Genomic DNA, 23,740 nt, shown 5'->3' with positions numbered 1-23,740 from the left:
ATATAACCATAATCAGTTTGAGAAGACATTTTAAAGAATAAATGTGTGCTCTGCTCTGCTTTAGATATGATTGATTCCCTGTAGGATGAGTAATATATACACTCAATTTGGTTAGCTAAAATTAAAAAGGAGGCTAGTATGCAAACATCTCGTTAGCCCATAACATGGCTAATTTTATGTATCAGTCTGGTTCTTGATAACAGTATCCAATCCCAGGAAAGGAAAAAAAAGTTCTCTCTTTGCTCACAGGGCAAAAGTTTAGGCCCTACACAAATTTTGAAGTAAGTAAGTACACCTCTCACCGAGAATCCGTAACTTCCTAATTCTGCATTCAAAAGTCTCCCTTCTTCAATAAAACTTATTCTGGGAGTCAGAAAAACAATAAACTCATTGAGCTTAGTTGCATTAAAGAATGAATAAATGAGAGCCCCTAAACCTTGCATGAGACAAAGGACTGTAAACAGTATAATGGTGGAAAAATTCTGATTTTCAAAAAAATATATATATATATTCCCATTAAGCTCTATATTAATAGATGTAGCTGTTTTATTTTACACTGATACAGGAATAAACACATTAGTGAATACTCAAAACTTTAGAGTAAATGAATAATTAATTTTGCTTTTATCTCACATATAGAAAACTTGCATTCTAGTTTCATTCTATCGGTAACGACTTTAAACAAGATACTGGTTCTCTCAAGCTTTAGTTTCATTATAAAATATAAAATTAGGTGAGATGGGGATTAGAGAGGATGATTAGATAATAAGTCTCATGAATTCCACAATTCTGTCTTTATTTACCTCTGTATCCCAGTGTCTAAGAAAGTGGGGAAAGCGCATTCAAGTATCTATTGAATGAAGTTTCTTTCAGCCCTGATTCTATAATTTTTGATCATTTCCTGAAATTTTATTTGATTTCTAGATATATAGTATACAGTTTAACAAGTAAATTTCAGATATACCTTCTCTACACTGAGCTCGCTTGGTTACCAGTAAAGCCCTTTCAAAACTAGGACACTTCTACAATCTATACCTTTCCACACAGGTGCTCTGTATGACTGATATTATTTATTCCCTGGATGCCAGCTTTTAAAAAAAAATAAGATTTGATCAAAGACAAAATGCCAGAAGCTATACAATTTCACATTCCTCTGAGGTGTAATTTTGCCATTTAATTTTATTATGATACTTAAACACTATTAGAAGCACCTGAAACAATCAGGCTAATCTATTTACAATCCAAAAATGTATCCCAAATTCAAATACAATGTATCGTGTTATTAACTAATGTATATGCCCAATCTCTAGCATTAATGATTCAGTGCTGTATACATTTATTTAACACCCTGCACACCTAAACAGGGGAGCCTAAGGACAGTGAACAGTCTTGGTGACTGCAGAGTATAAGGTACTGAGTATCAGCTTAAACTTGAGGTACTGAAACGTGAACAGTTCAAGCCCTGAAAGGTGGAGAGGGCTAGATTCACCTGCATCTCCATCCACAAATGAAGCCATTCCTGCAGCTTGTGGTTGTGTTATGCAAAACATCTGCCTCACTCAAGGCTTTTAACAACTAAATGGCATACTGCCATTAACCAGAGTTCAAAGTACCCAGGCACTAGCAACAGGAGCAAGCACCCTATGACAAGGCTCTGTAAAAGTGAGGAAATCCCCATTCATGACTATTCCAACTATATCTCCCTCCCAGTGCTACAACTATTGATTGGTCATAGAATCTTTATACCAGAGCTGAACCATAGCTGAAAAACTGAACTAAGCATGGGGTTACTTGGGACACTTTAACCAAGGGATTAACCTAGATCCCCCAGGACACACACCCAACTTGGATACCTGCAGCACCTTAGAAGGCTCGAACTCTTGGAACTTGTTAGTAGCAACCTCTTGGTATTCCACTCCAGGCTCCTATCTAGAAGAGATGGACAACCTGTTAGAATTACACAGTCACCTGAGATTGAATAGGGAAGAAATACAAATCCTGAACAAACTATCACAAGAAAGGAAATTGAAATAGTAATCAAAACTCTCCCAAAATAACAAAAGCCCAGGACCCAGTGGATTCACAAGTGAATTCTACCAAATCTTCAAAGAATAAATAATACATATCCTTCTCAAGCTCTTCCAAAATATTGAAAAAGAAACACTTCCAAACACATGTTATGAGGCCAACATTATTCTAATACCAAAACAAACAAATACAAGACAAAAAAAAGACTAATTTCCCTATGAACACAAACACAAAAATTCTCAATGTAATACTAGTAAACCAAATCTAACAATGCATTAAAAGGATCACACACCATGACCAAGTGGGATTCATACCAGGGCCACAAGGGTGGTTTAACATCTGAAAATCAATGTAATTCATTACAACAACAGAAAGATAAAAACCATAATATTGTGTCATAGATGCTGAGAAAGCTTTTGATAAGATCTTACATTCATTTATGATGAAAACACTTGAAAATCGGGATTAACAGCCATTTACAACAAACCCAAAGCTGCTACTGTTCTCAACAGTGAAAAACTGAAAGCTTTCCCACTCAGATCTAACAAGGTACATGACAAGGAAGTCCACTTTCACCACTGCTACTCAACAAGTTCTAGATAGAGCAATTACACAAGAGAAAGATATAAAAGGAATCCAAATTGGGAAAGAAGAAGTAAAACTAACATTATTTGCAGATGACATAATATACACAGAGAACCCTCAAAACTCCATGGAAAACCTAATCAAAGCAATCAGTTTAGTTTAGAAATCAGATTAACAAGTGACAGTGTATAAAATCAATACACAATAACCAGTGCCTTCCTATGAAGTCAATGAGATAGAAGAGGAAGAAACTGAGAAAGCAATCTCATTTGCAATCACAAAAGCAAAAAAATTAAATACCTAGGGGTAACCCTAACAAAGGCGGTAAAAGATCTATACAAAGAAAACTATAAAACATTGTTGGAAGGCACTGAAGAAAACACAAGGAAATGGAAAAACATTCTCTGCTCATAAATTGGAAGAATCAACATTGTCAAATGGTGCTGTTAGGGGGAAAGGATGTCCTGAGCAAATTCCATACAGGCTTTGTGGATGCCACCCCCATTCCATCAAGACACTGGGAACTACAAATCCCATGATCCCCAAAGGGAAGTTGTGAGGACCTAAGGGTGGAGTTAAGCAGCCATTTTCTCTGTTTGTAAATAAAACCAGCCATCTTAGTGGGGTCAGGGCTCACTTGGCTTGTGCTCTATGCCAGGCAGGTTTGGTGTCAGTGGGTCACTTGGGATTACAGGTCAGCAGAACAGGTAGGACACATTTAAGAATTTATCCCCCTCTTTTCTCCCTGAGTTGTACATTTCCTCATTCCCCTTTCCTTGTAAATAAACCTTTGGTTAACCTTTTGCGTGTGCCTGCAGTGTAAGTCCCCTTTAAGCGTGAGGGTGAGGCCCCACAGTCAGGCAACTGGTTTTAGACCAGGGTTGCCCTGTAACAATTCTACCCAAAGCAATATACAGATTCAATGCAATAAAAATATCAATGGCATTTTTCAAAGAACTGTAACAAACACTACTGAAATTCATATGGAATCACAAAAGACCCCAAACAATTGAAGCAGTACTGACAAAAAAAAAAAAAAAGAGAATGGTGGTATGACACATCCAGACTTCAAACTGTATTATAAATCCAAAATAATCAAAACAGTATAGGGGCCTCCCTGGTGGCGCAGGGGTTAAAGTCTCAGTACTGTCAAGTTCTCCCCAGCCACTGTGCCAGGAGTTCAATCCCCTGCCAGGGAGCTAACCCACATAGCAAAGCAGAGCTCTCTTGTCTCGCCCACTGCTCCCCTTAGCAGTGTATTTCAGTCAATCCACCTGTTCTGTTCCCCATTCTGTCTCTGGTGAATTCTCTCACCCCCACACCTCTGGCTAAACCTCAGTTCTTGTGTGCATAAATAAATAAATCTTTAAAAAAAAAAAAACAACCAACAGTATGGTACTAGAACAAAAATAGACACACAGGCCAATGGAATAGAATTGAAAGTCCAGAAATAAATGCATACCTATATGGACAGCTAATCTACCACAAAGGGGCCAAGAACATACACTGGAACAAGACTAGCCTCTTCAATAACTGTTGTTGGGAAAACTGGACAGTAGCACACAAAAGAATGAAACTAGACCATTATCTCACACCAAACACAAACATCAATTCAAAGTGAATGAAAGTCTTGGATGTAAGACCTGAAACCATAAAGTACACAGAAGAAAACAGGCAACACACTTCAGTGTTTCAGACATGACTTCAGTGATGTCTTTAGGAATTCATCCCCAATAGCAAGGAAAACAAAAGAGAACATAATTGGTACTACATCAAACCAAAAAGCTTCCCCACAGTGAAAGAAACTAACTAAAATGAAGACATTTTACCTGAATGGGAGAAAATATTTGCACACCATTCATCTGACAAGGAACTGATAGTGACAATCTACAAAGAACTTACTACTCAACAAAAAGAAAAGAAGTAACTCAATCAAAAAATGGACAGAAGATCTAAACAGACACTTCTCCAAAGAAGATACACAGACTACAGACAGACACATGAAGAAATGTTCATTATCACTTATCATCAGGGAAATGCAAATCAAGAGCACAATGTGATACCATCTCTCAACTGTGAGAATAGTCCATATTGAAAAGAAACAAGTGCTGGTGAGGATGTGGAGAAAAGGGAACTCTCCTATACTGCTGGTGGGAATACAGAATGGTCCAGCCCTTATGGAAAGGAGCACAGAAGAGTCTCAAAACATTAAACATGGAGCTGCCATAAGACCCAGTAACTCCACTGCTGGGAGCCATACTACTCATGTCGTCTGACAAAGGTCCGGGCATTGGGCAGATTTCTGAAAAGTCAGGAATCTCGTTAGCTAACTACTAGATTCTCCTCATTTGTTTATGGCTAGTTTCTACCATTGTTAATTACGCATCTAAAAGTAAAACTGCAAATACTGTGTAATCAATTACTGAACAGCCAATTTGATGACAAATGGCACTGTGTGATACAAATATTACATTTTTTATAAAATTAGTAGTTCTCTGCCAAAAGGCAGTAATTCAACATTCGGCCTTACATTAACAAAGTGAAAAAACTTCTGGAAACAAAAAGCTGTAAACATCTCTCGGCCAAAGTCTTTAAGAAAATTCCTATTTTGGGCGTCCCCGGTGGCACAGCGGTTGAGCGCTGGGTTGCGAAGCTGCCCAAGGCCCCTGCAGCGCAGGTTCGATCCCCGGCTGCTCCCCGGCCACCGGAGGAGGGTCCCGCATGGCGCGCAGACCTCTCCTGCCGCCCGCTGCTCCCCTCAGCAGTGTACTTGGGTCCTTCTGCCTGCTCTGCTCCCTGCTCTGGCTCTGGTGAATTCTCTCACCCTCCCGTGCTTCTGACTGTACCTAGTGTGCTTGTATAAATAAATAAATCTTAAAAAAAAAAATGAACAATGATGTAAAAAAAAAAAAAGAAAAAGAAAAAAAAATTCCTATTTAGCCAGGAGACCCATAGCCAGGTCCTGCTAAATTTTTCCTGTTTGTTTAGGGCTAATTCCCCTGGATGTAACAATTGATATGGTAGCTGTTAGACTATGCATTCGAGAATAAGTCAACAACAATTTTGTTACTGGTTAAGTTAATAAACATGGCAGCACAAATAATGCATTTGAAAATAGTCAATGTTACAACTACTGATATGTCACATATTAAACATTTCGAAAACCAAAAGCTATAACCATCTCCGACCCTGCCCCTGATGAAATATTTGTAGTTCCTTAAAACAATAACCAGCAATCTTATGGAAAAAGAAATTGTCCCTTGATCTTCAAGTTAGATATGGAAACTAGGCTGACTAGATAAGTAGAGGAGTGATAGGTAGAAAACTCTTGTTAGATTAGGAAAGTTCCTCCCTTAATTGAGAGCAGGGGCTAGGGAAGAGTCAGTGCGGCTTGCCTGGCATTAACGCCCTCCAGGCCCTTGGATCCTTAATATCGAATCAATATTAAAACAATATACTATAGATGATGATTTCTATATAAAAGCCTTCTATTTGCTTTAATCATTTGGTTATATGTTAGTCTAAACTTTATAGGTTAGTTAGAAAATATCCCTTTGTCTGCCTTCTCCCAGGTTACTTTCTGCCCTTTGTTTCCCCTAGCCCTTAGTTAATCGTTCACCATGGCAAACTTAGAAATGTTAGTTGCAGTCACATAGGCTTTTTGCTAGTAATATAATAACTGTTGGGTTGTTTAAAGTAAATAACTATTTTAAAAACATTTGTTTAGGGCCTCCCCGGTGGCGCAGCGGTTGAGCGCTGGGTTGCGAAGCTGCCCGCGGCCTCTGCGGCGCCGGTTCGATCCCCGGCTGCTCCCCGGCCACTGGAGGAGGGTCCCACGTGGCGCGCAGACCTCTCCTGCCGCCCGCTGCTCCCCTCAGCAGTGTACTTCGGTCCTTCTGTCTGCTCTGCTCCCCGCTCTGGCTCTGGTGAATTCTCTCACCCTCCTGCGCTTCTGACTGTACCCAGTGCATGTGTAAACAAAACAAACAAACAAACCAGCAAACAAATAAATAAAGCATGCCTCTATCAAAAAAAAAAAAAAAAAAAAAAAAAAAAAAACATTTGTTTAACAACTGTGCCTTCTTTAAGACAAAGAATAATAAATGTCATAACCTCTGCAGGATGGCAAACAGACCTTTGGCTGCTCTTGAAAAACATGTGATGATTGTTATCTTCTAGCTTAATGTATATGCTTATGCACTCACGATTTGCTTAGTATAAATAAAGGACTGCTGAGGCCCTCAGCAGGATGATGTCAGCACCCTGATCAAGTGTTTGCATCTCCTCATTTCCCCTCCCTTATCATTCTCTACAATTGCGCCGACGCCTTCCCATCCTTCAGGAACCCCTGACACCCAGGCTGCTGCAGCTGGCTCGCAGCACTCCACTCCTCGGACTCTATCCAAAAAATTCAAAAACACTAGTTCAAAAAGAAACTTGCATTCCCATGTTTATTGCAAGCTATTTACAATAGCCAAATTATAGAAACAACCTAAATGCCCCAAAACAGATGAGTGGATCAAGAAGATGTGGTATATTAGCTTGTCCCCTGGAGGAAGACATCCTTCCCCACCATGAACAGATATTTAAGAAGAGGGTCCAGGCCTCCCCGGTGGTGCAGCAGTTGAGTGCTGGGCTGCCAAGCTGCCCGCAGCCTCTGCAGTGCAGGTTCCACCCCCACCCACCAGCGAGGGTCCCACATGGTGTGCAGACCTCTCCTGCCACGCAGACCTCTCCTGCCGCGCCAGCTGTTCCCCTCAGCAGTGTGCTTCGTCAGTCTGCCTGTTCTGCTCCCGCTCCAGCTCTGGTGAATTCTCTCACCCTCCCACGCTTCTGACTGTACCCAGTGCTTATATAAATAAATATTAAAAAAACAAACAAACAAACAAGAATGCCCTTCCCCAGCACCCAGGCAGGACCCCTGACCCATCATGCCCTCCACTCCTTCACCTACAGTATCGACCTATTGTCCCATGCCCTAATCTCTTGTGTTCTCTACCTCTGTTCTTGTTTTCCATCCAAAGCAGTCCGGGACCCCTCATCTCCCATATTCTAATCCTACACACCCCCCTGATCTGCTCCCATGTACTAAACACTTCTTCAAGTTTTAAAACCCTTTCACTGTGTCCTACTTTTCCAACCTCTACTGTGACTAGTCCCTCAGACTTGTTCTAATTACAACTACGTTCTCCCCTAGGGTTATACTCCTTGCTCAGAGCCCTTACGTGGTGAAAGTTATTACCACATCCTATACACTGGACCTGAAGCTGAGGAAAATGTCCTCCTTGATCCCTGATAATGCTTCCAAATTAGATTCTTCATCTCTTCCTTAAAAAGTCCCACTTTGGGCCTCCCCGGTGGCGCAGCGGTTGAGCGCTGGGTTGCGAAGCTGCCCGCGGCCTCTGCGGCGCCAGTTCAATCCCCGGCTGCTCCCCGGCCACCGGAGGAGGATCCCACATGGTGCACAGACCTCTCCAGCCGCCCGCTGCTCCCCTCAGCAGTGTACTTCAGTCCTTCTGCCTGCTCTGCTCCCCACTCTGGCTTTGGTGAATTCTCTCACCCTCCCGCGCTTCTGACTGTACCCAGTGCATGTATAAACAAAACAAACAAATAAAATAAATAAATAAATAAATAAATAAATAAAAACATGCCTCTATAAAAAAAAAAAACTATAAAAAAAATAAAGTCCCACTTTGGGCCTCCCCTGGTGGCGAAGCGGTTGAGCGCTGGGTTGCAAGGCTGCCCGCAGCCTCTGCAGCGCCAGTTCGATCCCCGGCCACTGGCGAGGGTCCCACAAAAAAAAAAAAGTCCCACTTTGAATATTATATGAAAACTCTAAAACCTGGTTGCAATGGTAAATTATATGTTAACTTGATTGGATCATGGGTGCCCACATAATTGATTAAACATCTGATCTGGATGTGTATTATGCCAGTGCTAAATGAGATTAATATTTGAATTGGCAGACTGAGTAAAGGACATGATTCTAACCATTGTGGGTGGGTATATCCAACCCACGTAGGGCCTGAATAGAACAAAACAGCTGAGGAAGGAGCATCACTTTCTCTGCCTACTTAAGCTGAGCACATCAATTTTCTGCCCTTGGACTTACACCATCGGTGCTCCTGATTCTCAGGCCTTCAGACTTGGCCTGGAATTTACCCCATCACTTTTCTGGGTCTCTAGCGTGCAGACAGCAGATCGTGGGACCTTTAGGGCCCCATAATCACATGTGCAAATCTTTATAATGCATCTCATTCTATACAGATCCAGAGGCAAGAGAGAGGGAGGTAGAGTCACAGTGATAGGCTTCTCCAGAGTAAAATCTCCAGAGGACCAGTAAAATCTCTCTCTATACCCCCCTTTCCTTCCCGCCCCATCCCGCTTCTTTTTCTCTCACAAGACCAGTTATCACCAATTGATTTATTAAACATTTTACTCCTTTGCTTAATATCTGCCTTCCCCTACTGGAATTTGCATGAGGCAAGGATTTATACTTAGTTCACTCCTGTGTATCTAACAGGTAGTAGGAACTCAATAAAACTTTGTTAAAGAAACAAAGTTTTTCTGGCATGAGCAAATGGATAGATGGTGGTGGCACTCACATCATATGTAGAGGGAAGAATAACAATCTTTGTACAAAACAGCTTGTAATCTAATAAGAGAAAGACTGAAATATACAACACATTAGGATTCTGATTTGTTAAATCTATTATTACTGAACTGATACTGTATAATCCTGTTTCAATCATTCTCTCTACACACACACACACACACACACACACACACACACACACACTTTCTTTCTAAAACACAATATATGTTTCTGTATCTTTACGAGAAAAGTTGTGGGAGGAAAAAAATACCAAACTATTAGCCTGTGGGTTAAGAATAATAATATGGGGCCTCCCCTGTGGCACAGCAGTTGAGCGCTGGGTTGTGAAGCTGCCCGCAGCCTCTGCGGCACCAGTTCGATCCATGGCCACTGGGTGAGGGTCCAGCATGGCACGCAGACCTCTCCTGCTGCCTGCTGCTCCCCTCAGCAGTGTACTTTGTCGTTCTGCCTGTTCTGCACTCTGCTCTGGCTCTGGTGAATTCTCTCACCCTCACGCGCTTCTGATTGTACCCAGTGCTTGTATAAATAAATCAATCAATCTTTAAAAAAAAAAAAAAGAATAATAATATGCATGGGAATGAGACTGAAGAGACTTTCACTTTATATGTTTTACAATAAGCATATTATTTTTGTAATTTAAAGAAGGGAAGGTAACAGAAATAGAAACATCACAGTGCCCCACTTCAAACTACACTACAGACTACAGAATCAAAACAACATGGTATTAGGATTTAAGAAAAAGATACACATTTCAGTGGGAAAAAAACAGCCCAGAAATAAACCCACATATACTTGGACATAATTTACAACAAAGGAGCCTAGAATATATAATGGAGGAAGGAAGGAGTCTTCAATAAATGGTGTTAGGAAAACTGGACAGTCACATACAAAAGAATGAAATAATTAATACAAAAGTAATTAAAGACTTGAGTGTAACACCTGGAACCATAAAATACACAGAAGAAAACATAGGTAAGTTCCCTGTTGACATGTTTCTATGGAGATATCAATATATATACAGATATAAATATCCCCGTATCTATATCCCTATAGCTATACATATCTCTATCAATTAGCAAATGCCTAAATAAAATAGCATGTACATATCATGGGAATGAACACGCATAAGTAAAAAGAGTAAGAGGAAGTTACAGAATACATAAAATCATAAAAACAACAATACATATAAATATATATGAATATGTAACTATAAGCAAAATAATCTGAAAGGCTGCACACCGTGTTTACAAGAGAGATGACCTCCGGAAGGAGAAATGTTACTGGGAAGGAGTGTTATCACTGGGAGGGAAAGGGTGAAGGAGCAAAGTAAAAGGGATCTTTCACCTTTCACTCTGTATTAATTTCTATGTGTGAACTTTTCAAGACTTACAAGTTCCTGTGCAATAAAAAATAGGATAAAAGCAAGTATTTCACACACTATAAAAATTCTTATATCAGCATAGAATAATTCTAGAATAGATAAGAAAAAGTACTATCAGAGATTGCCTTTAGAGAAGAAAACGGAGGAATCTTTTCACCATTTACTGCTGCACTGGTAATGCACATGCATCGCTTTAAAAAAATTTAATGAGCACTTTTGAAAGTACTCTATGACAGGTGCTATTAGGAAAGTATGAAACAGATTTTAAATACCCAAAAGGAGTGTATGGTCTGCCTCAGAGACTTTAGGAAGGAGTCACCAACTGCTTTAGAACACAATTCCAGGCAGAGTTCACAGAATGGCCAAAGGGAGAGACATCACAAAAGATGGAAGGGTTCAGAGCTATGGCATAAAGAACAAAGCTTGGAAGTACAAGGGGGAGAGGGCCTTCAAGAGGGACTTAAATAATCACCAGGGACTTGAATAATCACTACACTTCCCTTTGCTGCCTTTTAAAAGAAAATAACCACATTTAGACGTGCATAGATTTCAGTATATTCTGCTTAAAGCTACTGCACCTCACTTCAAATTCCTATAAACCTAAAAGAATATATTCATCAGTTCAAGAAGATACAATCCTAACTAGAGGGGTAGTACTCTAAATTAATAATTACTTTGATCTCCGATTCTCCTATGACTTCTTTCCACCAGCTCATAAAGCCAAGTTGCAGTAAGCATAAAAATAATAATACCACACTGTAATACCATAGGATTTCTTACCTACTTTTCAAAGGTTCTGATTGTGGCATTTATAACAAATATCTCATAACAGGGTAGAATGAAGAAAGATGACCTAAATCTCAACTGTAACCAGATGGTACTACTGCTTTATAGTTCTTAGGATTTAATTAAACATTAATGATACACTGATTTCTGTCAAAAGAAAAACTGCTTTCATACATTTGTGTTTCTAATTTCCTGATTTGGGGAAAATCAACTAAAAGCAAAGTATTAACACTAACATAATAAAATCTTTACTGATAAGAAACAATATTTTATTGCCTCACCACTCCTATTTGGAAAAGTTAAGCAGTTTCCTTCCAATTCAGGTCACATGTAGCAAAAATATTATATAATATTATTAACTAATATTTAGTGAGTGTATACTATGTGCACACATTGAAATAATTATAGTCATTAAAACTCAATGATCATAACTCAATAAAAAGACGATCCAGTGGAAAAATGGGAAAAGATTTAAATAGACATTTCTCCAAAGACACACAAAAGCCCAACAAATGCACAAAATATGTTCAATGTCACTTGTCACCAAGGAAGTGCAAATTAAATTCACAATGAGCTACCACTTCACACTTACTAACATAGCTGCAGCAAAAATATGAAAAATAACAAATATTACAAGAATATAGAACAAATGGAACCCTTGCACATTGCTAGTGGGAATGTAAAATGGTATAGCCACTGTGGAAAATAGTATGGCAGTTCCTCAAAAAGTTAAATATAAAAATACTACATGACCCAGCAATTCCATTCTCAGGTACAGACCCAAAATAATTAAATTTATTTTAAAAATATTATTCATAATATCCAAAAGGAGTTAATGACACAACTGTCCACGAACAGATATACAAAATGTAATACACACAATGAAATAGTATTCACTATAAAAAGAGGAAGGAAGTACTAATTCATGCTACAACATGGCTGAACCTGAAAAACACTATGCTAAGTAAAAACAAGCCAGATATAAAAGTCTGCAATATGACTCCATTTACTTGAATTATCCAGAAAAGGTAAATTCATGGAAAGAGGAAACAGATTTGTGGTTACCAGACATAAGGAGAGGAGACTATAGGAACTGCTTAAAGGGTAACAGATCCATGTTAGGGATAATGCAGAAGTTCTAGAACTATAACGATGGTTGTATAACACTGCTAAATACCACTAAACTGTAAACAAAGGGGTAATTTTACATTATGAGAATTTCACTTCAAAAAGTATTCAGGGGCCTCCCTGGTGGTGCAAGGGGTTAAGATGCAACCTATGAAGCTGTCTGCAGCCACTGTAGCATGAGTTCGATCCCTGGTCAGGGAGATACCCACATGGTGCAGCAGACCTCTCCTGTATGCCCACTGCTCACCTCAGCAGTGTATTTCAGTCAGTCTGCCTGTTCTGTTCCCCGCTGTCTCTGGTGAATCCTCTCACCCCTACACACCTAACCCTCTGGCCTGTACCCTGGTTCTTGTATACATAAATAAATAAATCTTTAAAAAAAAAAAAAAGAATTCAACTGTCATGACAACTATGCAGGAAGATTTACTACTGTACCTACTTTGCAGATGTGGGGACACGGGCTCAGGGAAACTAGATAACAAAATCCACAGACAGATTAGGTAGAGAAGCAGAGATTGAAAGTCAGAGTTGTGAACCCAATGGCGTGTACTCTTAACTAACAAGTTTTACAGCTTCCCTATATTAATAACAAATTAGAAGACAAATATTACAACATGGAAATATTGTATATTAGCCTGATCATAACTAATATTTTATTAGCCTCATCATAACTAACAGCATTCGGTAGATCCACATTTGAGACATCAAAAAGTTCAGCTCCCTGGGCCACCCTGGTGGTACAGCGGTTGAGCACTGGGTTGCGAAGCTGCCCGCAGCTTCTGCAGCGCCGGTTCAATCCCCCGCTGCTCCCCCCCTACCCCTACGGCTCTGGCCTGTACCCCAGCTCTTATATGCATAAATAAATAGATCTTTTTAAAAAAAAAAAACCTACATAAAGAGCCTCCCCTGGTGGCGTAGCGGTTGAGCGCTGGGTTGTGAAGCTGCCCGCAGCCTCTGCAGCTCCGGTTCATTCCCCGGCTGCTCCCCGGCCACCAGCGAGGGTCCCACATGGCGCGCAGACCTCTCCTGCCACCCGCTGCTCCCCTCAGCAGTGTACTTCGTCCGTATGTCTGTTCTGCTCCCCGCTCTGGTGAATTCTCTCACCCTCCCGCGCTTCTGACTGTACCCAGTGCTTGTACAAATAAATAAATAAATCTTTAAAAAAAAAAAAAAACCTACATAAAATATAACCTTTGACTCATGACAGAGCTGAAAAAGATTTTCCTAGGATGCTTTGTTCTTTGCTTAAAGCACTATCAATTTAACAAGGAATTAGAGAGCCATTTCAAGAAACCTAGTGTGTACTGATTAGTAAGATAACAAATTATCAAGTTTCTATCTAAACTAATGGTTTAGTCTGTCATGATTCTGTACCACCTACCATTCTAGTATAATACCTTAGCTTTGTGTCATGGTTAATATAGACAAGTTTCACTGCTTTCCTCAAATATCAGGGAGCAGTTTAATGGTGAGATCCTTGTAAATGAGGGCTTGCAGGGTAGGCAGGTAAGGCTATGAAAGTAATTTACTATAAGGATGTGAGAGGGTAAGAGTCACTTCCACTACATATCAATGCACATTTTGAATTAATGTAACAGAAGACAGCAAAGAGAAGCCAGCAGTGGGCGGACCACGTTGACAGGATGCAATCAGAGACCGAGTAGATAATTTAAAGGAAATTATTTCTGCACAACTGACAGTAGCCTTAAAACAGCAGCAACTAGACAGATCACATGTATGCAAGAGAGGAAAGACTGAAGGTACTGCAAATTAGTCTTTTCAAATTAGACCCATATAGGTCAGTAGAAAGTACTACTAGAAGCATCTTCATTTAACTATCATGACTCTATAATCCTATTATGACTTCATCACAAATCTCCTCAGTCCCAATACCTCTTAGCCAATTTTATACAACACACACACACACACACACAATTAGTAACCATGTAATTCAAAGGTGTTATTTAGGATCTGAACTATTCGATAGTAAGGATCAGTAACCACAAATGAGTCAAAGGACAATGATTGCAGAAGTTGCCTTTAAGCTAAGGGCTACATCCTCAGGCCCCACAGAATGTTTTAAAGGGCATGGGACTTCTGCTGAATCTGTGCAGGTGATGTGTATTTCAGGAACCTACTCCTACAGGTCACCACGGTGGATTTAACAATGGAGAGTGAATGCTGGCCTTTGGCCTGTCTTCAATATGCAGGAACTTGAAGATATTTACAAACTTTAAATCATTAGAAATATTTCAGGGAGTCCAGCAAGATGGCAAAAAGTGAAGACAACCTACTTATCTCCTTCACACATTCATACTCAAATTACAATAAAACAAAGACAACAACCCATGGAAGATAAACTAATAACTATGGCATACATCAGGAACAATAGTATGGCAGAAAAGGGTAAGAAAAAACTAAACTGTTTAGAGCCATTTGGGGGCAGTACAACCCAGAGAGGAGGTGGCTACTATAAGGTGTCCCCTCTACTGCCGTTAACTCGAAAGCACATACCTGTATCAAGGACTTCAAACAAGGACACCGTACTGGAGAAGGGGGTGCGCACAGAGTGGGCGGACAGGACAGAAGGTACACGCTGGAGAACTGCAGGAACAAGGGCACAGAATGCTGATTACTGGCTTGTGTCTGAAGCTTCCAAACTATGACAGTTGGAAGGAAGGGTCAGATTGAATCACCTGTGTCACCTCATATAACAGGTTATTAATTGTAGTCTGAGTTTATATGTGAAATACATGCTTTGCTCACACCCAGGGGTAAATGTTCTCACTGACCAGAGTTTGAGGCACCTGAATCTTAGTAAGTGGAACAAACGCACAGGTTAAGGTACTGTACAAGAAAATCAAAGAGGAAAATGTCTAGCTTGAGGCCCTGGTTCAACTATAGTCCTCACCCAGTGCCACATTCACCACTCAACAACAGCCTTGAGGTTGAGGCTGGCACAAGACATTTTGACCAAGGAATGGACCTAGCGGAGAGGCTCACTGTTGATCCCCAACACACAACTCAGGTACCCACAGCACAGCAGGAAGCTTGACTTCTTGAAGCTCAACAGAGTCAAAGTTTTGATGCCCTATTATCTCAATTCCTTTCTACTCACTACCTTTACTGGCACCAGCGACCTGACCATCTGAACAGGTCTGCAAATTGACTCTTAAAGATTCTAAATGATAATATCAATTAATACAGAGATAGCATCTGATAAGATGCAGCACTCATTTGTGATAAAAACTCTAAAGAAAATGTGATTAAAACAGAAAGAACACACCTTAACATAGTAAGGGGCATATATCACAAACCTACAGCCAATATAATACTTAATGGTGAAAAATTGAAAGCTTTCCCTTTAAGATTAGGAGCAAGACAAGGATGCCCACTCTCATTATTTCTATTTAATCTAGCGTTAGATGTCTGAGTTAAAGTTATCATACAACAGCAGGAAGTAAAAGGAATCCAAAGAAGGGAAACCATTCTTCACATTGAAGACAATGTGACACTATACAGAGACTACTAATGTACAGAAAACTCTAACATGTCTGCAGGAGAGCTGTTAGAAACAATAAATGAATATACCAAAGTGGCAGATTACAAAATCAACATACAAAAATAGGCTGCATTTTTATACATGAAGAAAAAGAAATTAAGAAAATAACTTCATTCATAATTGCATCAAAGGTATCAAATATGTAGGAATTAACCTAAAAAAGGAAATGAAGAACTTATAAAATGAAAACTGTAAGACATTATAAAAGGACACAGATCATTACATAAGGAGATGGAAAGAAATTCCATGCTAAAGGGTGGGGAGAATCAATATAGCCACAATGATTATGCTTCCAAAAGTGATATATAAATTTAACTTAATCCGCATTAAAATATCAACAATATTCTTCACAAAATTCAAACAAAAAGATTAAAAGTTATATGGAACCATAAAAGTCTTCAAATAACAAAAGGAATCCTGAGAATAAAGGTGAGAAAGAGAAGCATCATGTAACCTGAATTTAAGCTATACTACACTCGAAGCTTACTATAAAGCAACAGTAATTAAAATACAGTATTAGAATAAAAACACACATGGGTCAATGGAATAGAACTGTGAGGCCAGAAATAAACTCACACCTCAATATTTAATCCATCATTAATGAACCACAACCATACAAGGGGGAAAAGTGAGTCTATTTTACAAATGATGGTGGGGAAACTGGACAGTTGGATTACTCTCTAACTCCATGCACAAAAAACAAATTCAAGATGGAGTGAAAACTTATAAGCCCTACAACAATAAAATACATAGAAAAAAAGATTGGCGATACATTTCATGACATCAATGATAAAGATGCTTTTGGAGACTCAACCCCTATAGCAAGGGACGTAAAAGCAAAAATGAAATTGTGACTACCTTAATTTAAGAAACTTTTACATGGGCCTCCCCCATGGCACAGCAGGTTGAGCGTAGTGCTGTGAAGCTGTCTGCAGCCTGGGCGGGAGATTTCTCACCAGCCAGGGAGATTCCCACATGGTGCGGCAGACCTCTCCTGTCTCACCTGCTGCTCCCCTCAGCAGTGAATTTTGGTCTGTCTGCCTGGTCTGCTCCCCACTCTGTCTCTGGTAAATCCTCTCACCATCCCAAGCCTCTGCCCTTGTACCCCAGCTCTTGTATAAAAATAAATAAATCTTTAAAAAAAAAAAAAGAAACTTTTACATAGAAAAAAATTCATACATATATAAAGTATTGTATATTAAAAAGACATCCTACTGAATGGAAGAAAGTATTCACACATTACACAACCAATGAAGAGTACTATATCCAAGATATACAAAAAATCTAAATCAATTTAACAATAAATAATCTAAATAATCTAAATCAATTTAACAATAAAAGAAATTATTAAATGGACAGCTGATCTGAACAGACAATTCAACAAAGAGGCTAGATATCCAGAAGGACAAAAAAATACATGAAAAAATGTTCAGTATCACATTTAATAAAGGAGATGCAGATCAAAATCACACTCTCACACCCGTGAGAATGGCAGATTAAAAAAAGTCTACCACCAACAAATGCTGGAGTACAAGCAGAGAAAGAAGAACTCTACTATACTGTTGGCAGGAATGTGAACTGGTTCGGTCATTTTTGGAAAGTTATCTGAATTTACCTTAAAAAAGCTAAAATTGGAAATACCTACATTGCAGCATCTATCCAAAGAACATGAAACGGGCCTCCCTGGTGGCGCAGTGGTTGAGCGCTGGGTTGCGAAGCTGCCCGCGGCCTCTGCGGCGCCGGTTCGATCCCCGCCTGCTCCCCGGCCACCGGAGGAGGGTCCCACATGGCGCGCAGACCTCTCCTGCCGCCCGCTGCTCCCCTCAGCAGCGTACTTCGGTCCTTCTGCCTGCTCTGCTCCCCGCTCTGGCTCTGGTGAATTCTCTCACCCTCCCGCTCTTCTGACTGTACCCAGTGCATGTATAAACAAAACAAACAAACAAATAAATAAATAAAACATGCCTCTATAAAAAAAAAAAAAAAAAAAATATATCATCAAAGAACATGAAACCATCAACTAAAAAAATTACATTATTCACCATAGCGAGGTAGGACATGGAAACAACCTAAGTGACCAATAACAGAGGATTGGATCAAGATGTGGTGGTATATCCACAAAATGGAATACTATTCATTCATAAGGAAAGATGATGCCATTTACAGCAAAATGGAAGTGTTCAAGAAAATCATGTGTAAGTCCTCCCTGTTGGCACAAGGGATTAAGACATAACCTATGAAGCTATCCACAGCCACTGCAGCACGAGTTGGATCCCCAACCAGGGACATACCCACATGGCGCAGCAGACCTCGCCTGACTCACCCGCTGCTCCCCTCAGCAGTGTATTTCAGTAGATCCATCTGTTCTGTTCCCCACTCTGTCTCTGTCGAATCCTCTCACACACCCCCCACACCTCTGTATGGTATGCATAAATAAATAAATAAATCTTGAAAAAGAAAATCATGTGTAGTAAAGCAAGTCAGAACAATAAAAACAAATATTAGATATTTACATAGCAGACAAGTGGTCATAAGAAAACATTAAATTTAGCAGATACTAATAAACACAGTGAGGTTTCTGATATTAAGAGGAGGCAAAAGAGGACCTCCCTGGTGGTGCAAGGGGTTAAACACCGCACTACGAAGCAATCCGCAGCCTCTGCAGCACGAGTTCGATCCCAGGATGGCCAGGGAGCAACCCACATGGCGCCTCTTGCCCGCTGCTCCCCTCAGCAGTGTACTTTGGTCAATCTGCCTGTTCTGTTCCCCACTCTGTCTCTGGTGAATCCTCTCACACCCCCGCATCTCTGGCCTGTACCGCAGCTCTTATATGCATAAATAAATCTTAAAAAAAAAAAAAAGAGTAGACAAAAGTAAGAATTTAAGGGATGGTGGTGGGGGAAAAAAGATTTCAGAAGCAAAGACCACCTCCAAGGCTAAGTGTGGGCTCTCTAAATGTCCCATAAGGCTCCCAGAAAATGACAAGTGTGCCTGAGACCCAATAATCTCCAGACTGAGGCAGGGATAATTACCTTCCTTGTGACATATAGGAAAAATGAAGCTGGAGGTTAGACCCAAGAGTCAGTTCATTGCCAGTCTCCTGCAGCGAGTCCAATCTATCATATTTGGTTGAAAGAGAGAGAGAACACATACACACGTGTCTACATATGAAGGGAGGGAAGGAGAGAAAATGGAGTCACACAAATGACTGTAGCCAATTTTACTCCCTGTGTTACACCTACCTTCTTGAAACAGTTAAAGCACTATTTTTAGCTATTTTTTACACTTAGCAGGCACTATTTTATATCCTTTCAATGAGTGAAAGGATACAGAAGATAAGCAGTAACCACAGTTCATACACATGAAACAATCTTAATGTGCCCTTAATTTTTATGTTAGGATGATTATCCTCATTCAGAGGCATGACTAGAAAGAGCTGTATATGACAAACGGCTCCCTCTGCACTGGATACATTTCATACTTTAGAAAAGAAACTCTCATTTTCTTCATCATCTGAACAGTCTAAAAAGATTTTCAGAATTACTTTTATTGCTAAGTTGAAATGTATTTCCATGTACTTGCCAGATGTCCTGATATATAAATATAAGCAGCAGAAGCTAAGAGAGAGCCATGAAAAACTGGGTAAATCTATTACTTTTGAAAAATCCCTTGAACATAAGGCCAATTCGTATCTTCAGGTGAACACATAATAAAACCTTCATTTAGAAGTATCCAAATTTCCTTGAAAAATTAAACAGAATTACCATGTGACCCAGAAATCTGACTTCTGGGTATATACCCAAAAGAATGGAAAGCAAGTACTCAGGTATCTGTTCATAGTAGCATTATTCACAATAGTCAAAAGACAGAAACAACCAGTGTCTACCAACAGATGAATGGATAAACAGAATGCAGTACACACAGCAATGGAATATTATTCAGTCCTAAAAAGGGATCAAATTCTGACATGGGCTATATTAATAAGCCTTGAAGACATCATGCTGAGCAAATGCGCCAGACAAAAATAAACAAATACTACACAACTGATTCCATTTATATGAGATACCTAAAGTAGTTACATTCATAGAGACTGAAAGTGGAACAGCAGCAGTGTGGAGTTATTGTCTAATTGTTACAGAGTTTCAGTTTGGGGAGATGGATGGTGGTGATATTTGCACAGACCCTTGAATGTCCTTAGTACTCCTGAACTGGTAAATGGCTTAAATGATTCATTTCATGTTATGTAGTACCACAATTTAAAAAAAAAAATTATTTATTAATTAATTAAATTTTTTGTTCTTGCATTGTTGTAGTTCCCATTACCCCAATTTTTGTTTAAAGGAATGACGAGCAAATTTTTGTGGCAAAAACATCAAAAGAAGTGGTAAGAACAATCAGTGAGAATGGCCCATATTTGAAAAACTGGCAACAACAAATGCTGGCAAGGATGAGGAAAAAAAGGAATCCTCTTACACTGCAAATGGGTCCAACCACTATGAAAAGCTGTGTGGAGGGTCCTCAAATTACTGAAAATGGATCTACCATATGATCCAGTGGCTCCACTCCTAGGAATCTACCCAAAGGACATAAAAAGATTAATTCGAAAGGAAACTTACACTCCTGTTTACTACAGCACTATTTACAATAGCTAAGATATGGAAACAACCTAAATGCCCCAGAAAAGATGAATGGATCAAGAAGATGTGATATATATATACACACACAGTAGAATACCACTCAGCAATCAAAAAAGATAAATTCATGCCATTTGCAACAACATGGATGGAGCTGGAAGGGATTATGCTCAGTGAAATAAGTCAGAAGGAAAAAGAAAAATATCGGATGGTTTCACTTATAGGATTAATATAGGGAAACTGAACAAAGGGTCAAAAAAAAAAACACACAAAACTTGCAGGCAAACTATAGCTCTGAGGCATACAGCGAGGGAAAGGAGTCAAAACAGGGGAGGGAAGACCATAAGGGACTATGTGATGGTTCACAGGTAATGTGGTGGTGGAGATTTATGGGGACTACGCCTGAGGGGAGAAATCAAACATTGTACAAAAATGAACAATGTAAGAAAATAAAAAAGTTCAATTAATAAAAAGCAGTAAGGGGTCTCCCCTGGTGGCGCAGGTGGCTGAGCGCCACGCTGTGAGGCTGTCTGCAGCCTCTGCAGCGATGGTTCGAGCCTGGCTGGCGAGGGTCCCACATGGCGCAGCAGACCTCTCCTGATCGCCCGCTGCTCCCCTCAGCAGTGTATTTCATCAGTCTGCCTGTTCTGTTCCCCACTCTGTCTCTGGTGAATCCTCTCACACTCCCGCGAATCTGGCCTGTACCCAGTGCTTATATAAATAGATAAATCTTAAAAAAGCAGTGAGAGTCAGTAATAGGGATCCTTTCCCTATCCACTGTCACCCTCCAGAGCCTGGATGACCAACCTGAAAGTCAAGACCTCAGAACAGGAAGGGATGGCCATGCCATTTTCATGTTGCTATAGATCTATGACAACTGAGAAAAAGACTGAATTATACTCTATAGGAGGTTATTTGATAAATAATGAATTAACTTCCCTTACCAAAAATTAAACCAGAAAAATACAAGCCTCTTCTTCCAGTCTCCAATGGAAGCAGCAAGACTGAAGTAATCAGTTTTACTTCTAATAAGTCCAGTGGCTCCTAAAGAGTGACTTTAAGCTACCAGTTTTAATACCATGGGTCTACAGCAGGAAGCTGCAAGCAGCAGAAATAAATAAGTGCATATGCAAACTTTCCTTACTGCCATTATTAAGTGACATTGCCATTTTTAAGCATAAACTACTTAACCTTTCTGAGTCTCATCTGAAAAATGGGAATAATACTTACAACTACCATAAAAGGATTGTGTGAAGACCTTACAAGGTAACAGATACGTAAAACACACTGAGTTAAGTGCCTTCAATACATAAAATTTTCAACAAATAAAAATTCCCTTCCCCCTGCCATTCACCTACAGACCTTTGCTACTTCCGCACTAGCCTCCAGGGGCTATGACCATGTTTTGGCCAGCGGCTCCTCCTTCAGGAGGGAGCCATTTCTCAGTTCTAGCAGTTCACTCACTTTTCTAAAAGGATCCTGTCTATATTTTAAGATAATGCCAGTATCAGTTATGAACTCAACAGGTGCTTGGAGGACACTTGAGCATTCAGCAGTTTTCAATTGTTTTCCAGAGTTAACTGTTCTTCGATCCACCACTGACTATCTTGACTTCTACAAGGAAGAGTGTCACGTACGTGTAACAGTACTTCAGCAGTACACTATACTAAAGTGAAAATTAAGTGTGTTCACAGGACAAACCTGTAACAGGATGTTCAGCCCTATTCTCAAGACCCAGAAGATCTGTTGAGACACAGGAGAAATAAAGCTTCAGTAAACTCTACCGATGCAGCCCACTAACCCAGCCATGATCTAATCACTAGTATTGTATACAAAACCCAAATTTCATCCAATTTATGCTGCAGCCAAGACTGGGGTATGAGTGAGAGCAGAAAAAACAATGAGGCAATGAAGATTTAAAGAAGGTATCCAACTGGGTATGAATTCTGCTTTATTTACTAACTCTATGACCTTTGTAAGTTCTTTAATCTATTCACTTATAAAATAAGACCGAGTGTGAGGATTGAAATTATGCATGCAAAATGACCTTAACACTTTGCGTAGTCCATTGTAAGTCAATAAAGAGCCACATTATCATTAATGAAGACACTGCACTCATGTCCCGCTTTGTGTGGTTTCTGTAACATGTATGAAAAGTGACAATTCAGATCATTATTTTTGGACCTTTATTATAAAGTAGCCTAATGCTTCTATCAGAGACCTAGGCGAGAAATAAAAGCCGATGAATTCTCAGAAATCTTGGATGAGTCAGCAAAACAATGTCCAACAAATCAAAAGTTTAATGTGGACTATTTATGAACACACAAAGGTAACCACAATTTCCAAGTCTGCAATCTTGTCTCTAGTGCCACTGACAATTTTGTCTGGAAATACAAGCGTCAAAGAAAAACAAAGATCATAACCCTTGAACTCTTCAAGGGTTATTGAAGAGTTATAGTCAAAATATTGAAAACAATATTTTCAAATCACCTTAATTCAAACTAGAAAGCATGAAGGCAGCTTGATCATTTGAAATCAACATCAAGAATTTCTTGGGGCAGAACCCAAATCTCTTCCAAAAGCATAAAACAAATAGCAGATGGCACATGAACATTTCTTGGTGAGAAACTGCAATTCTAACAAAGTGCAGATACCTCGGATTTCATCAAGGCTATTCATCACCTTTTGGTCTCGAATGAAAACAAACTCTCGGTTCTCCCCGCAAATACCCTGAACTACACACTCACTGAACTAACTCAAAGCAAGATGCCTATTTTTGATCATCTCTCCTCTCCTGCTTCATTAACCACAGGCAAATTATGTACAGTAACCTGCGGAACAGACGGGAAATAAACATTATAGCATGCTTTACCAGTGAAGCGGACTGCAAATGGCAATCAAATTATTAAATGAGTGTCTTGTATTCCTTAGAGGGACAGCCAGAGAACTCTCCACCTCCTCTAAGAACCCCAGTGCCTTGGACACCACTCCAGACGCCTCCCCTGTGCACTCCCAGCTCGTTT

General features: G+C 39.7%; 1 protein-coding gene across 5 annotated transcripts in view; it reads right to left on the bottom strand.

Moving 5' to 3' along the window:
- SPATS2 (spermatogenesis associated serine rich 2) overlaps positions 1-17,784 on the bottom strand; it is an 81,914-nt gene extending 64,130 nt beyond the window's left edge. Inside the window, exons 1-3 of one of the 5 annotated variants that reach the window (XM_054696599.1) lie at positions 17,732-17,784; positions 15,039-15,128; positions 1,841-1,929 (exon numbers count right to left, since the gene is read on the bottom strand). The gene's annotated coding sequence lies outside the window, so the exon portion shown is untranslated. Of the gene's footprint in view, positions 1-1,840; positions 1,930-10,882; positions 10,939-15,038; positions 15,129-17,731 lie in introns of those variants that run through there. The other 4 variants (XM_037514679.2, XM_054696597.1, XM_054696600.1 and 1 more) reach the window with 4 other exon arrangements.
- Between the last annotated feature and the right edge of the window lie 5,956 nt (positions 17,785-23,740).

The sequence above is a fragment of the Talpa occidentalis genome, unplaced genomic scaffold, assembly GCF_014898055.3.
Source record: "Talpa occidentalis isolate TD23 unplaced genomic scaffold, MPIMG_talOcc4v2.1 talOcc4.16, whole genome shotgun sequence".
Taxonomy (NCBI): domain Eukaryota; kingdom Metazoa; phylum Chordata; class Mammalia; order Eulipotyphla; family Talpidae; genus Talpa; species Talpa occidentalis.
Note: the sequence above shows the minus strand (reverse complement) of the source record. Positions and strands in the feature narration are given on the sequence as shown.